This window comes from Fukomys damarensis, unplaced genomic scaffold, assembly GCF_012274545.1.
Source record: "Fukomys damarensis isolate Sample0158 unplaced genomic scaffold, DMR_v1.0_HiC HiC_scaffold_25, whole genome shotgun sequence".
NCBI lineage: Eukaryota > Metazoa > Chordata > Mammalia > Rodentia > Bathyergidae > Fukomys > Fukomys damarensis.
This window is the reverse complement of record NW_022900937.1, coordinates 14,379,943-14,392,811: the sequence shown is the minus strand read 5'-3', so window position 1 is coordinate 14,392,811 and position 12,869 is coordinate 14,379,943. Positions and strand designations below refer to the sequence as shown.

The following is a 12,869-nucleotide window of genomic DNA, read 5'->3' as shown; positions in this document are numbered from 1 at the left end:
TTTTTTTGGTACCAGGGATTGAACTCGGGTCCTTGCACTTGAAAGGCAGGCCACCGAACCGCTGAGCTAAATCCCCAGCCCCCCAAATCCAGACTTTTAATGGATGACAGGAGATCTATACCCCATAGCAACTCCTAGGTGGGTAGAACTGTACATTGAGGGAACTATGCAGCTGGATTCTACACACAGCTGATTCAATATTTGAGCAACTCATTTTATAATGTGACTTCACTAAGTGCCTACCGATTGCACCAAAGCCATTGGCAATTAGATAGCTCAGAAATAGCCTATGAATGCAAAGGCATATCTTTCGTGGCTTAAAATAGAAAAAAATCAGTAATGTTCTGATGGTCATAAAGGGAGATATTGCAGTGTATGCCATGTATAATGAATCAGCTAGAATTAAGTCTATCAGTGGGACTGCTCAGAGACTGCCCAAATGTAACTACATGGCAAGCAGTTGTAAAATATGGTTTAGAGTGTGTGTTCTGGTGGTAAAACACAATGAATGCAGCTAAGGTTGGGATTTACTTTTATGTTAAGCTCCTGGAGAGCAGTCACTTCCTTTTGAGTTCTCCATGGTTGCCTGGCTTCCTTTGACGTCAATGAATTAGGCAAGTTTCCTTCTAAAAAGAATCTAATGGGTTGGAATTTTCCACTCATATTGTGTTACAACCAGTTTTTTTTTTTGAAAGAAAAATGGAATGGCATAAAATAGAAAATATCAGTGTTTATCCTATGTTAAGGGTAAAGGATCTTGTGAGCAACTTCTGCTTTACTTTCACATATCAAATGTGATATAAATGTATTGCTACCTGTGGGCCGCAGTAAGTGAAAAATAGAAAGTTACCAGGTTTGCAAACACTTGTATTTTTAAGTAAGTTTTGTGATATGCCACAAATATTTCAGTGATGACTAAATAGCATCCTGGCTCAGTTTGGTAAATATAGTTAATATTGGTTGGATTCATACTTTATCCTTCACAGCATGGAAGGTGCTTCCTAGAACTTATTTTCAAGATAAGCTTTTTGTTTTTGTACCAGGGATCAACATCGGGACCTTGCACTTGTGAGGCAGTTACGGTACTACTGAGCTTAAGCCCTGGCCTCAAGATAAGCTTTAACATCCCTATTTTAGCATGGAGGCAGCTGAAGTTTACAACTTGATTTCACATTCCCTCATCATACCTCTAGCAAATGTCTCACTCTCACCCCATCTTTTCTCTGTTTACATCATGTTTCTGAAAAGTAAGCCCAGCATGTTAATAAAAGAATAATTAAGGTGCTCTTAAAAATCTGTTGATTTGGGCTTGGGATTTAAACCCTTTAATTTTTTTTTTTGTACCAGGGATTGAACTCAGGTCCTTGCGCTTGCAAGGCAGGCCACTGAAGCGCTTAGCTAAATGCCCAGCCCTTAAACCTTTTGATTTTAATGTTTGTCTTTTGCACATAAAGATCTGGATCTTTTGGAAGAATGCTGCAGAAGACAGGGCCTTGCATAACTTGCAGTTTTCCTACCTGAGCCTCCCACAGTGCTAAGATTATAGGCAAATCCCTTGATTTTAACTGTTCAGAGTCATTTCTGTTTTCCTAGGTGTACCCTGTTTTATTAAAACAGTGGGGTGCATGGGGAACCAGCCCAAGGCCATTTTTAAAATTCCAATTAGGTTTAGGGAGAACTTGTACCTTATCATTTACATGTTTACTCGAAGACAAATACCTATGGTAGAGTGAGACCATCAAGTGTTTGAGAAACTAGTAACGTTCAAGTCTTGTAGAGAATGAAGACTCTGGATCTGGAGCAATCTATTTCTAAAGCAGCAACACAACCGTACTCCAGGTCCAACTCTGTTCAGTGACTCTGATTGCTACCTGGAGTACACTACTGGCAGCACCTTACTAAAACTGGAGAAGGAGGGAATACTCCATGCCCTGCTCCAGTACCCCACTTTCAGCCATGTCTACCCATTGACTATCGGCCAGAGTCTGCTTTGTTGTGACTCTCAGAAGAGCAAGGTCCCTAGGGTAGCTGAGAGTTTCCAGCCAAAGCGTATTCTTCACCAGGACTTTGGTAGTTCATTTGTCTTGATGTTATAAGTGGAATCTTTCCTGGAATAAAATTCATTGGTAATTAAAGCTGCCTGCACACATAACTTTAAAAAAATCAATATATTGTTACAAATATTAATACTTAACATGGAGAAGTGAAATAAAGACAATGGTGATACTTTTTCCAACATGTAGATCGTACGGTACAATCTCATGAAAAGATCTGATGAAAGGTCTGATCATTGCATCTGTGCCTTAATAAATGAGTCGGACTTTAAGCAAAGGCAGCAGATAAGATGCTGCTCTGTATATAAAATACAAAGGAAAGCAAAACAGCCTGGTACTCACAGAGGGCAGTAAAATAGAAACTAGTATTAGGATGTGTAATAGCAGACCAGAGTTATTTGTCTATGATAAGAGAAAGCAGGAAGTGACCTTAATTGAAGAAAGGATAAGAGACCAAAATAAACTGCATACTGACATAGTGGAGAAGACGAGTAACATGACGATCTTCCTAATGATCTGGGACTTATCGATCCCTTCTGTATCCATTATTGCCTTTGTTCTCAATGGACCAACGAGTGATAAGGTTTCGTGGGAAATACAATTCCTGTCTTTTAGCCCTGCCCACATATTGAGTTTTATATTCCATCTCTAGTCCTTAAAAAGTCTTTGCGGGCCATATATATGTACTGTACTTTAATAGGTGAGAGAATATTAGAGATTTTTCTGGAAAGAGCAGTTGTTCAAGTATGGAATAGATATTGAGCATCATGACTAAGATGGAAAAATAATAGGCAACTCTAAAATGTATAGGTTCAATACTAGACTTCTTATCATTGTTATAAAGATTAGAAATAAACAGTAATAACATTTTAAGTACTAAAAGTTTTATTAAATGAATATGATTATTGCATTTAATATACACCCTTATTTTTAATAATATTTGTATCTAAATCTGCCAAAGAATCGTATAGCTGCTAACTGGAGTCCCAGTCTTTGTCACATTTCTATATGGGACAACTTTCAGTGCACACTAACGTGTGGAGACTAAGGTACATGGCATGAGTCTTTACCAGAGTGAAAAACTCTTGGTACATTTCCAAACAATGAAGTCCATATTTTCCACACAGTAGTTGTATTCTTGGAAAATCAGTATATATATATTAAAGCAATGCAAAAATGACTTCATATTATTTGTAAGACAGAGATTCTAGGCTCATATAATTGTACAAAGGATTTTTCCACTGTACAAATACCTGCTGGAATATTTGGAAGTCATGCTGGACTTTTCTTTTTTCCATGGTCCAAGCATGTGGTGATTTTTATGAAGAATAACTTTGGTTCTAAGAATTCCACCCTCAATTCTGTAATCCTTTCCATTAAAAACAATTATGCAAGAGGAGACACAAAAAAGATTAAATTATAAAAACAAATCCATTAAGGCTCCCTTTATATATATATATTATATACACTCAAACAAGGCAAGATTTTCCATAGCAGAATAAAGTCAGGCTGGGGATTTAGCTCAGTGATGCCGCTGCCTGCCTTGAAAGTGCAAGGTCCCAAATTCGATCCCTGCTACCAAAAAAATAAAAGAAATAAAGTCAACTGTCATAGCTTATAAAGGAACACTATGTCACTATCAGACTATAAAACACTCAACTATTTTAAGGAAACCACAGAGTGGAAAAATGGAGCCAATTTTGTAAAAAAAAAAAAAAAAAAAAAAAAAAAAGTGGCTCAAAGCACAGGACTGTGCAGATGTTCCTGAGACCACAGGTCTGGACAGGACAGCATTGAGGAGAGACTGAGTACCTTCAGAGCTCCAGCCTGTGATCCTGCTGATCAGACTTCGGGGCCTCACTACCTGCACCTCTGCTGTTTAGCACAGCCCCTCACTTTACGCTATTCACAAGTCTTCTTCTGGCTGGACCTTGTAGTAGTAACCACAAATAACTGCAGATTTGTCTATGATCAGGAGAGAATGTCTTTTTAAATTAACTTTTTCTTGGTGATGAATGAATTCTACAGAAGTTCTAGGTACAGAATTGATCCTTGTCAGGGTGTCTGGTTAGGCCCTTGAGAATTTGGTCAAGTGGCAGAATGGCTCCAAGGACCCAGATCTATGTCCAGTTAGATAAAACGGTTTGAGCCAGGCCAAGTTTCTACTTCACTAACCTCGACATCAGTCCACATACACAAAGAGAGAGCTCTGAATGAACATGCAGTCAGACAGGTTCTTTCAAGGTCATAGGTTAACGAACTTTCTTCTCTCAGACTAATGGTGAAAAAGAGTCACCACTCCAGTCTTTGAAAGCAAAGTACTACGGGATTTTATCTTAAGCATCTCGTATTTTATTCAAACACTACTTGCTGATGAGACAAATAATCCATTTCAGATATAATCAGCTGACACATTTCTCTTGCTGTGTACCAGCCTCCGCTTTTATGGTGTTCACATGAGGATTGAATACAGGCCTGTCAACTGCTAAAACTAAAGCATCGCACAGAAAGCTAATGTCCGTTGTGCTTGTGAAGGGCTCTGAAGCCCTGCTCCCACTCTCTAGCCTCACTAGAGGAAGTATAAACAGAGTCTTCAATGTAGAAGGTACTGGCTGAGCTGTCTCTATGAAGAACACACTAAATCCACAAACATTATACCAGCGGTATAAAATTAGTTTTGCAGGGCACCTGGGTTCCTTGGATGTCTCTCTGAGGAGCATGTTAGGGAGCGTGAGGAAGACGAGCTGGTCTGCACTGCTCCTTGGCCTTCCTGAGAGATGCAGTATTGTGGTGACCATCAAGATCACCTCACTCAACAGTACTGGACTGAGAAAGTGGCAGAAGTCTTTATGCACAAGGAAAAAATTAGTAAAGAAATATGTGGCCATTAATCAGAAATCATCAAAGTTTTGATTCTGATATCAAAATGTGCAAACATGGTAAAATCTTCCCAGAAAGCTCCCCATGAATGTCCCTCTACACCACTCTCTGAAGAGATTAAGAGCTTCTGGGCCCTCCACTTCTGCAACTGCACACTATTTCCAGTTTCCAAAGGTCTGTGGAATCATTTCATCCAGAAGGACTAGCTCAGCACAGTTAAAGAGCGAAACTGCAGAGAAGCCCACCTGCCATCGAAGCGACACCTGAGTCTGCACCCTGCCCCTTCCTGGGGGTAGAACAAACCCCGCCCACCCACACTGCCTCACAGAGGACCAAGACAGCGAAGATGGAGGCTCACACATTCCTGAACCTTCTTACCCTAGTTCTGGCGCTTAGTGCCAACAAGGGTAACAGCTGTGCCTAAAGTCAGTGTGACCATTCCCTGCTGCTCATTCTATGGTGGAAGAAAGTATAAGCAAGAAAAATTTGGACTCTCAAAATTTACAAATATTGGATGTGGCCTATTAAATGTATTTCTATGCAATCTAAATTAGCTAACAGATAACCATGAGAATGAAACATCTTTTCTTTAGCTTTTCAAAGAAAAAGTCTCCGTGCCCTAAGAAATTTGAATTTAAAGAAAAACTGAGTAGTGCAACTCTCAAGAATTTATTCCAGTGTCCTCTGCCTTTTTCTTGCTTGTTTTGTTTTGCTTAAACCTCTGAATACAGGTCCATGGGCTGATCAGTGTCCTCCGATTGGTGAATGGGAACTCCCAACAGTCAGACCATTTATTCACCCAGTCTGTAGGAAAATCAAACCAAATCCCTTCTCTAGACAAGCTTTTTACCTGGCTGGAATCCTCTTCAGGGCTCTGGCCCTGAGTCTAGCTCTGAAAAGCACCCAGACAGGCCTCGGGGAAGCCGTGGCCTAGGAATCGTCGGCTTGGGCGTCCTCCTGACCTGTTTTCCTGAGAGTGCCTCTCACTTTCACAAACCCCCTTGCGTTATCTTGCAATTTCTGCTTCTCAAGTTCAAGCTGCTCCAACTTCTACCGCTGCTTTAGTAGTTCGATTTCCAAGTCACATTTCCTCTTTGGTGCTTCCTCTTCCTTCTGCTTGATTACTTGGTCCCATTTTCTCTTTCCCATCACTTTCCGCAATTCTGGTTTATTCTGAGGAGCAAGACTCCCTTTCTGCTGGGTAAGGAGCTTCCTGTGAAGATCCTGGTGGTTCTGGGATGCCTTGAAAGGGTCGACCAGTTTCTGGGGCTGAATCAGCTCAGGGTTGTCATCGTCTGCATAGTCGGGCTCTGCCACGATGCGTCTTGGTATGGGGAATGAGTCCTTGGGGTCAAGCCTGCGCTCGACCTGCTCCTCTCTGACCTAAGGTGGGTGCAGATGGATTGGCAGGTCAGAAGGCGCGGAGAGCAGGCAGGGCGACTCCTGGACTTTTCTTTGTTGTACAGAACCATCCTGCCCATTCCCACCAGGTGTGCAGTGTTCCTACAGTTATTTTGCTGACCCCTAACTCCCTTCTTGGGTTTCCAGTGAGACATGCTGAGATACGCTTTCAGCCGGTGGAGAACCACTGCCTCAAGCCTTGAATTTGTCTAATCTGGCAGTTTACCAGCAGCTACGTTCAGATCACTTGTGCCTTCCACACTCATGCTAGCAGCAGCCGAGCTGCTGGCTGTTGCCCAACACTTTGCTGGTGTCTCTTGCCTGGGATGTGACCCAGCAGCTATGGTCCCACTGGCCAATAGCAATCCATTCTTTGAGCAAGTCAGGAAGTCCCCCAGTGGGGTGTGAGCTAGGGAGAGCCAGGGGTGGGTAGGTTTTTTGTTGGTTTGTTTGTTTGAGACAGGGTCTCAACATGTAGTTGAGACTGCCCTGGAACTCACTATGTAGCCAGGCTGGTCTCGAACTCACAGCGATCCTCCTGCCTCAGCCTCCCAAGTGCTGGGATTACAGGAATGTGCCATCTCACCTGGCAGGGGTGGGTTGTTAACATGTACCCCATTGAAATGATGCAATGTGTTGATTTGTAAACCTCTTGCCACAGGTATGGCAAGTGTAACAACTTTATTCAGTAGGATTCCTCTGGTTGCCTCCCCTCCCCAGTAATTCAAGGCTCAAGATCTCTAAGGTTGAGTGAGTGCCCTATTCATCAATTCTACTGTCTAGGTTCTACCCAGGCTGCTGCTAGCCCATAGTGCTAGCCAGTAGTGGCCACAATGCCTTGTGTGAATTACTAAAAGGCAACCATCCTAACAGTGCCACGATATACTGATATTGTTATAATAAATCCACAGATCTCCACTGTCTCCTCTGTGAGCCTTTCCTCCCCAGCACACATTTGCATGAACCACTGAGGCAGCCTTGGCTTTTCTGTCTGTATGATATAGTTCAGGCCACTGCTGTATCCTAGGCACTGCTGATTCTAATCATTTTGACTCTGAATTAAGTTAATAATTGCTCCCTGATCTGCAGCTGGATGTCAGACTCTGCTCAGCACTGAGAGGGAAATGTGAAAGGGATTAGGAGATTGCCTCTTAAGGAACTTCTCATTGAAGTCTGTGAAAAGAAACCGTTGTTTGTAGTACTGGCTGATGATTTTGGGTCAGTAATCTGTGGATACATAATTTGACGAAGCTTATTATAGTCGATTTTATAATAGAGATTCAATGTCACAGTTGTTAGAAATGAGGTTTTGAAGAAAGACGTTGGCAACTTAGACATTTTAAAAATATGGGCTTACATTACTTTTTTCTGTGTAACATAATGTGACTCAATGTAACAGTTTTGGAATCGGAGTCTTGCTGGTATATTGTACCCTCTTGCCTTTTAGGAACTCAATTTTAGCTTGAGACCAGTTAGATGATACGTCACTTTTGAGGATGCTACGGAGCATTTTCTCTAAGTGATTTCTTGGTGAGTGCCTTTCCTTTTTTTCAGCTGAAAGTGCGTATAGGATGTGCCTATCTCAGGGAAGACTGTGAACTTGTAATAAAAAGTTGATAGATAGCTTTAATTAGCCCTTTACGTAATCGCAATCCTTGTGTTCCTCTAAGAGCTATTCAGTGCCTCCCTCATGATTACAGTTCACTGATAAAATGTCCCCACCCTGGGAAGATGAGCAAACAGTACTAAAGTCCTCAGCAAGATTGGTCTGAGAGTCATCCCTGCGCTCATCGTGGATGTTGGGTGCAGGCAGTTGAGACCGACTGTGGTCGTTCAAGCAGAAGAGGAATTTGTTGACAGCACCGTTTTCTCAGATGCTCTCTAGCAAGGCTGGACGGCCAGGCTTCAGAATGGGGGAAACAGAGTCCACAGAGTCAGAAAAAGCACCTAGAGTACATCCTGCATCCATCCAGCTCGTGAAGATGCTGGGGCAGCTGCCATGGGCTCCGATTCCAGCCCTGCTGCCCCTGCCCCTGGTGCTCTTTCACCCCTACCCTGCTTCCCGGAGGCCAACTCTAAAGCTTCTGCCCTGGTTACAGGGAGGGCTGAGAAGGGAGTGTAGCCTCTTCAGCCTCCAGGGGAGCTGGGTCTTGAGCCACATCAAACCTCTGACTTGAAGGATTCCTGAGATGCTTAGGTAGTTAAAGACCGACAGCGTTCATTTCTTTCATGGAATGACAAAAGGGAACAATTAGAACATGACTATGTTTCATCTTACTCAACTGATAGTTTCCTTTTTAAGTTTTCATCCCCTTTCTTGAAAAATGGGGGAAAAAACAGTAGCATTTTTGCAATTTTCCCAAGAGCTTATGCTTGGAAATAAATATATGCATTCATTCCTCCTTCTTTCCTTTTTTTTGTTTGTTTTTGAGACAGTGTTTCACAATGTATGCTGGCCTTGAACTTACAGTGATCAGCCTGTCTCAGCCTCCTGAGTGCTGGGATTACACATGTGCATCACCATGCCTGGCTCGTTTCTTTACTTAAGAAACTAAGACGGTATTTTATGGACAGTGTTTTTTATTGCTAGTCTGTGTCCCTTGTCACTTAATTCCCCCGACCAAGAACTTATTGTGACTCCATGTTGTCCTCTGACAGTGAACCCAACCTTCTTGCATGTCTTTTCTGCAAATGCCCTGTCCTGACAGTCTACCTTGCCTCACAGGCTTGCTTCTGCATGTCCCTTTGGGAAAGCCAGACGTGGAAGTGACCCCGATCCAGTGTGTGGGCTGCAGCCTGTAGGCTGAGAAAGACTGATGTGACGATGCTTCATAAGCATCGAATGGACTGTTGTACTTTAACCTGAGTGTGGGTTTAGCCAGGAATGGTGGCACACACCTCTAATCTCAGGCTGAGGCAGGAAGATCCCATGAGTTCAAGGCCAGCTTGGGCTACTTAGTGAGTTCAAGGCCAGCTTGAACTACTAGCAAGACCCTGTCTTAAAAAACCTAAAGACAAAATGAGTATGGTAATAACTATATAACCCCAGAAACCAAAATCATACTTGCATAGACTCTAACTTTAGCTAGATTTTAACTTCTGGACATAATATTGTGGCCCTGTTGAACAGATTTTGATATGGCCTTGTTCTTCATGACAGTGGAGGGAAAAAACACCATAAAGATCAAAGAATATCTACACTCTACTCATGTGGCCTACATGCAGTAAATTACCAGTTGCATGGTATTGAAAGTCCTCCCTTCCTAATTCCTAAATGGATGAGCAGTTGCAAGACCACTAATTTAAAAATTAATATGGAGTTAGATCTCTGTATCTCTCTGTATAATACAGATTTTCTCCACTTCTTCCAAAGACTGCCCCTGTTTTATGAATTACTCCTAAGGATTTTGGAATATAGGCGAGCCCACCTGGGCTATTATAATGCTCACAGATAGCCTAGCATCTACTTCATCAGTAAGTCCAGAGCTTTCCTATGAGATAGCTTTGACCTCAGTCAATCTTCAAGGCAGAGACCTGAGAGACTTTTGTCACAATTAGCCAAGATGAAGACTCATCACAGTGACTGACAGTCCTTTGATATCTGGCCTCTCTTTAGTCAGGAGGATGTGGAAATCTTTATTAGAATCATATAAGTCTACAGGATTGCTCTAAGGCTAAACAGGTATTTATTTCTCAGTCATTTCCTCAAAAATTTTTTTCTTCTCTAACTTTTTACCAGAGTCAAGTATATCTAAAATTTTCATTGTAAAATATAATATGCATGGGGAATAAAGCAAGACTATAAAAGGATGCAGCACAGTGATTAATTACAAGACAAACTTACTTATGTACCCACTACTGAGGTCAAGACATGGAATGTGTTTATAAAAAAAAAAAGCCTATACATGTTTATTTATAGCAACACTATTCACAATGACAGGAAACATAAATGTCCTTCAGCGAGTGGAAGAATTAGCAAGTTATGCTATGTCTGTACTGTTGGATACGACTCAGCAATAAAACAGAATGCTGATGCATGGGACAACTAGGGTGACGTCAAAGGCATCATGGGATGTGAAAGAAGGGTTAAGTTTCCCATACTGTGCTTCCATTTATGCAGTGTTCTATATAGAGATGGTATAGTGCGGGGATGAAGAACAGCTCTGCGACAGGTGTTAAGGAGTAAGGGAGTACTGGTATGATTACAAAGGCTAGCATGAGGTAGTGTTTGGGTTGCTAGAACCTTGAAATTATGGTTGCGATGGTGATCACACCATATGTGTGTTAAAATTTATAGAACTGTGTATCATAAGGGGAAAAAGTCAATTTTACTGTAAGATAATTTCAAACCTTAAAAGAAAGGTCATGAGGGCTTGACCAACACCCCAGAGGTTCTCCCAGTCTCCATCTTTTCTCTCCTGAACATACAATCGTTTAGTCACCAGCATTTTAAATACTGTGTATCATCTCTTTTGACACTTCAGTAGTGTAACGCTGGCCTGACCGTCCCTAGGTATCTGGCGGTGTTTTAAACTGGGGAGTTGTAAAGGTTCAAGGGCTAAGGGCTGTCTCGCCTGCATGTCCCACTCCAACAAGCTTCCTTTAAATTTGTAAAAAATACTGGTGAACTCAAGCAATATTTATGGAATCAATAAAAATTTGACACTGTACGAGATATTTTCAAATCACCTGCAAATAACTTTACCCATAATCATCAAAAAAAGAAATAAAATTATTTGTGAACTTGATAACAGTAGCATTGTATGTCATAAAAATATAAGGCAGACTTTAAAAAATCATATTCATTACAAATATTACTCCTGATAGCTTGCATCATGGTATCTATAACACAGTGTTTCCCTTTTCCCACACAAAAATGAAGCAAAAAAAAAAATTGGACAAAGGAAATGTACCAAGTTACCATAGTTTAGAATAAAAAGTAGGCAACTGAAGAAATGCACTTATAAAACTAGCAATGATGTGTTCAGCATTTTAAAATCTGTTGTCTGGGGCCAGGGATTTAGCTCAGTGGTTAGCCTCACCCACCTCACAAGCACAAGGTCCCAAGTTCGACCCCTGGTACCAAACAAACAAAACAAAAAATAAAACAAAAAAAAATCTATAAAATCTGTTTTACATTGGAAGCTCATTTTTTTTTTTTGCTTTTGCTTTTAAACTTCAATTGGTTTACAAAGAAATTATTTTCATCACAAAGAATGCTGTTTGGTTCTTCACGAAGTTATGTGCCCATGTGTGGCAAAGGAAGCTTATTTTTTTTATGTACAAAGTGTGGGTGTTGGAGGACCAACACCTGTTGTTTTTGTCTTGCTGGTATCCCTGGGTCAGCACCCCTTTCCTTGAGGAGTCTCTCCCAGCACTGTCCATGAGGTTTATTAAACAGCCAGTAGAAGTCCCCTTTCCCTTGACCATCGCAGTTGTCCTGGGGAGGTCACATGGCTAAGACAGGCCAGCCAGAGTCTTCTCCAGGGATTTGGTCGCTCTTTCTTCATGGGTCACTTGGCTAGTTTGATAGAGCTGTGACTGTCGGCAGGCTGACCTCCAGTCGTGACTCCTATTCCACAGAAGGAGCCCGATGGTACCCGGAGAGGATGACGGAACCACAGGCTGTGATTGCTGTGGCCAGCCATGTGCTAAAGATCCAGTTGCCTGCCCTGCTGAACAATGGCCGTCTTCTCCCCTCCTGCCGGTGCGAAGCTGGCAGAGAGCCATGCGGCGCCCCAGTGCAGACCATCGTCGTGATGATAACGGTGAACACTCACGAGCCCTGTGTGATGTGGCTATGCTTTGGCCTTGTGTTCTAGTCTCAGAATCTTTCCAGACTCTGTGTAGGCTCAGTTACAGTCCTTAGTTTATAATCAAGAAAGCTGAGGCACAGAGAGGTTAAGAAATGTGTCTGAAGTCACACAGTGAGTAAGAGGGAACACCGGGACTGAAGAAGTCTGACCCCCGGAGCCTCCACCAGGTTTCCGGGTTTCCAATAAAAGAGAGAAACAGACACAAGGATGCCTACCTCCCTGTGAAGCCCTTCTTCGTTACCTCCCATGACCCAGTCTTCTTTGGCTAAGGCGAGAAACAGGCAGCGCTGCTTTGTGTTTGTGAGCCTGGGTTCAGTCCAGCATGGCCTCCTACCAGCAGTGGGAACCTGTTTCCTCATTTGGAAAGTGAAGATAAAACCGGGACCTAACTTCAAGTGTATTTCAAGTATTAAAAATGTTAATGTGTGTCATACATGGCGTGTAGGATCTGCCACGAGGGGCTGCTGCAGCCTTAGCTGTGAAAATCTCACATTCTCCCAGTGTTGTTGGTGTCCACCTTGCCTCCCCACATGGAGTTCAAACTCTGTCATTGCTGCCTCCTTTCCCCCATGCGTCTGCTAAAGACGCTGCTGTAGTGGAGATCCTACGGTAGGTGCTCATGAGCTACCCGCTTGTGGGTGAAGCTGCCCTATGTCCCCTCTGACCAGCCTTACTGAAAACTCACAAGGCAAAAATATGCGTTTGCATTTTCCTTCCT

At 42.3% G+C, this 12,869-nt stretch overlaps 1 pseudogene; it reads right to left on the bottom strand.

Annotated features, from left to right (window-relative positions):
• Nucleotides 1-5,864: 5,864 nt before the first annotated feature.
• Nucleotides 5,865-12,087, bottom strand: LOC104874274 (annotated as a pseudogene).
• Between the last annotated feature and the right edge of the window lie 782 nt (nucleotides 12,088-12,869).